The sequence below is a fragment of the Hibiscus syriacus genome, unplaced genomic scaffold (genome assembly GCF_006381635.1).
Source record: "Hibiscus syriacus cultivar Baekdansim isolate YM2019G1 unplaced genomic scaffold, ASM638163v2 tig00112293_pilon, whole genome shotgun sequence".
In the NCBI taxonomy this organism is placed as follows: Eukaryota; Viridiplantae; Streptophyta; class Magnoliopsida; order Malvales; family Malvaceae; genus Hibiscus; species Hibiscus syriacus.
This window is the reverse complement of record NW_024063296.1, coordinates 1361980-1366338: the sequence shown is the minus strand read 5'-3', so window position 1 is coordinate 1366338 and position 4359 is coordinate 1361980.

Genomic DNA, 4359 nt, shown 5'->3' with positions numbered 1-4359 from the left:
CAATATAGTGGAGCAGCTTCACAAACAGCAGGCAAAAATCTCAATCTTGGATCTTTTAATCAATTCCGAAGTACATCGAAATGCCTTGCTAAAAGTGCTCAACCAAACATTTGTTCATGAGGATATCTCGACGAATAAATTGGATCGAATTGTGGGTCACATAGCTGCTGACAACTATATTACCTTCACTGATGATGAGATCCCGGAAGGAGGAATGGGATCCATTAAGGCTTTAAACATCACTGTGCACTACCACAGTCATGTCTTGCCAGGGGTTCTTATAGATAATGGGTCGGCACTGAATGTATTGCCCTTAGCTACACTGCAAAGGATGTCTATTGATATCTCACACATGAGAGCGTATCATAACATTGTCAGGGCATTCGACGGAACCCAGAAGGACGTGATGGGAAAGATGAAAATACCCTTAATGATCGGGCCTGCTATTTACAATGTTGATTTTGTGATAATGGATATCCACCCGACATACAACTGTTTGTTAGGGAGACCTTGGATCTATGCGGCAGGGGCAGTTCCTTCATCCATGCATCAAAATCTGAAGTTTGTAATGATGGAAGATTGGTCAGTATTGGGGCTGAACAAGAAATCATAGCTTCTGTAACGTTGACCCCGTATATCGACATCATGAGGATGCCTTGGAGTGCTCATTCAGGGCTTTAGAATTCATCAATGTAACTTATGTGCTGAAGGTAGTAGAATTCCACGACCTGCACTGTCAAATTGTACTAAGATGACAGTGAGACAAACCCTAGAAGAGGATCAAAGATCGGTAAAGACTAGGAAAAGAGCTACAGGGGCAAGTACGACCCATAATTGTTGAGTGGAAGATGACCGTTCGGGCTCGGATTTAAGCCACCTTTCAGCAGCGGGGTCAAGAAATGAGAAAAAGAATGAGGCGAGAAAGGCCAGACTGAGAGGAGAGGATGTCTCGGGAGAATGCATGTCATTTCCTCCCCTGAAGAGCTCATTCAAATTTGGAGGAGTGTACAACAGAACAATAGCAACTAGCGCCATCGAAACCGAGATGACATGCGAAGCTCTCGACTGTCAATCAATATGATTTCTGGGGGCAACCAACCCGGGAAGTTTCTAGCTGGAATCCGTCCGTGCTTACCTGGTGAAAAGCTCGCAATTGGACAGCCGAGGACCTCCCCAAAGTTTTTAGGGTCAATCCAAAGTAATGCCCATAAATAATTTGTATTAGCATCTAAAAAAATATCTGTTGGACTTTTTGTAAAACTTCGCGCTTATCCCATCAATCAATAAAAGATATTTCCTCAAATAACATTCATTTTCATTCTTCACATTCCATAATGTTCCATATCATATTATTTATTCTCCAAATTCTTCATTTTTCATTACATCATATTCTTTATTTTTTTACTCTCCAATCCCCCAAATTTCATGCAGATATTGCAATACTAGCATAATTGTTCCTGAGGCCAGTTGCAAGACAAATTTCGAGCGACCACCATGTTTGGAAGAAGTCAATGAATGTGAAGATGAAGAGATTCTGAAGTCCATAGTGAGCTATTAGATGGTAGAAAGATATGAGAAACAGATCCTACCCACAAGGAAGAAGTAGAACTATAGACTTGGGACTATGGAGGTACAGAGAGAAATAAAGATTGGCACTACTCTATCGCAGAAATAAAGTTAGAGTTGATAAGTTTGCTCCAGGAGTTCAAGACGTCTTTGCTTGGTCGTATCAAGATATGCCAGGGCTAAGTACTGATATAATAGTCCACGTTGCCCATCAAACCAGAATGCAAACCCGTCCAACAAAAACTAGAAGGATGAAACCAGAGATGTTATTAAAGATTAAGGAAGAAGTATCGAAACAGATTGATGCAGGTTTTCTTCAGGAGTCAAAATATCCTGAGTGGGTAGCCAATATACCGGTACCTAAGAAAGATGGGAAGGTCCACATGTGCGTAGATTATCGAGACCTTAACAAGGCTAGCCCAAAGGACAATTTTCCCTTACCTCATATAGACACCCTGGTGGATAACACTGCGGGGCATTCATGGTTTTCCTTCATAGATGGCTTTTCAGGGTACAATTAGATCAAAATGAACCCTGAAGACATGGAGAAAACAAGTTTATAACCCATGTGGGGAACTTTTGCTATAAAGTAATGCCATTCGGGTTGAAGAATGCTGGGGCAACCTATCAAAGAACCATGGTGACTCTCTCCACGACATGATGCATAAGAGATAGAAGTATACGTGGATGACATAAAATTATTGGGTTTTGTGGTAAGCCAGAAAGGAATCGAGATTGATCCGGATAAGGTTAAGGCAATTCAAGACCTTTCTGTACCACGCACACAGAAAGAAGTTCGAGGGTTTCTAGGAAGGTTAAATTATATATCGCGATCATTCTCAGCTTATTGATAAATGTGATCCGTATTTAAATTGCTCAGAAGAATATCCTGAGATATGGAATGACGAATGCCAAGAGGCTTTGGAAGTCATCAAAAGTACTGTCCAATGCCCCCATTGGTATCGCCAGTACCTGCAGACCATTAATTCTCTACTTAATAGTTTTCGAGAATTCAATGGGTTGTGTACTAGGGCAGCATGATGAATCAGAAGAAAGAAAGAGCCATTTATTACTTGAGTAAGAAGTTTACCGATTACGAGACTCGATACCACCATTCAAAAGTTGTGGTGCCTTAGTTTGGGCTACTCGAAGACTCAGACAGTACATGTTATACCATACTACATGGTTAATATCAAGGATAGATCCGTTGAAATTTTTGATGGAGTCCCCCACTTTGACTGGCAGATTGGCTAGATGGCAGATATTGTTATCTGAGTTTGATATTGTCTATGTGAGTCAAAGGCAATAAAAGGAGCGTTATAGCCACTTTCTTGCAAGTCGTGCCTCGCAGGATTATGAGTCTCTGAACTTCAATTTCCCAGATGAAGATTTAATGTGCATTTCTACCGAGGAGGAAAGCTCTGAAGGCAACAAATCTTGGACTTTGTACTTTGATGGTGCCTCTAACGCTTTAGGAAATGGAATTGGGGCAGTGTTGATTTCCCCAGAGGAGATTTACTACCCTTTCACAAGAAATTAGATTTTTTTGCACCAATAACATGGTCGAATACGAAGCTTGCATTATGGGGTTAAAAGCGGCCATTGAAAGAAGATCAAAACACTCAAAGTATATGGAGATTCCTCGCTAGTGGTGTACCATTAAGGGAGAATGGGAAACGAAAGACTCAAAGCTAGTCGAATACAGAAATTTACTCCTCGAATTACGAAAGAATTTGAGGATGTCATGTTCATATATCTTCCCCGAGAGGACAATCAAATGGCAGATGCTTTAGCTACCTTAGCATCATGTTTAAAGCTAATAAAAGAACAACATGATACCCATAACAATGCAAGTATATGAGACCAGCCTACTACTATCACCTAGAAGAAGAAATATGGTCATCCATGGTACCATGATATCCAAAATATGAGATACAAGACTTATCATATCGGTGCATCTGAAATTGACAAGAAAACCATAAGAAGAATTGCAGCCAGGTACTTCCTGGATGGGGAAATCCTGTATAGAAGGGCAGTGACCAGTTTACTAAGATATGTAAATGCCAAAGAAGCAAGAATGTGAGGAAGAAGTACATGGCGGAACGTGGAACGCATACGAATGGTTTGTCCATGGCCAGAAAATTATGAGATATGGATACTATGGGCCACAATGCATACGGATTGCATCAATTACGTGAGAAAATGCCATAAATGCCAGATATATGCGGATAAAATCCAAGCACTGCCTTCACCTTTGCACGTTATGAGCTCACCCTGGCCGTTCTCTATATGGGGTATAGACGTCATTGGGGCAATCACACCAAAAGCTTCAAATGGGCATCGATTCATTTTAGTAGCAATGATTACTTCACAAAATGGGTAGAGGTGCTTCTATTCCAGTATCAGAGATCTACAGTTTGTAGATTCATAAAGAGGAAATATGTCGATATAGATTGCCAGAAAGAATCATCACAGACAATGCTACTAATTTGAAAAACAAGATGATGGATGAACTTTTGTTCGCAGTTCAAGATAAAGCTGCCACTCTCTTACTTATCGACCGAAAATGAATGGGGTGGTAGAGGCAGCAAACAGAACATCAAAAGGATCATTACGAAGACTACAGAACTATAGAGATTGGCACGAGAAATTACCTTTTGCCCTTTATGGGTATAGAACGACCGTGCGAACATCGACAGGGGCAACGCCTTTCTCTCTGGTATATGGAACAGAGGTAGTCGTACCTATTGAGGTTGAAATTCCATCACTTCAAGTCTTGAAAGAAGTGGAGTT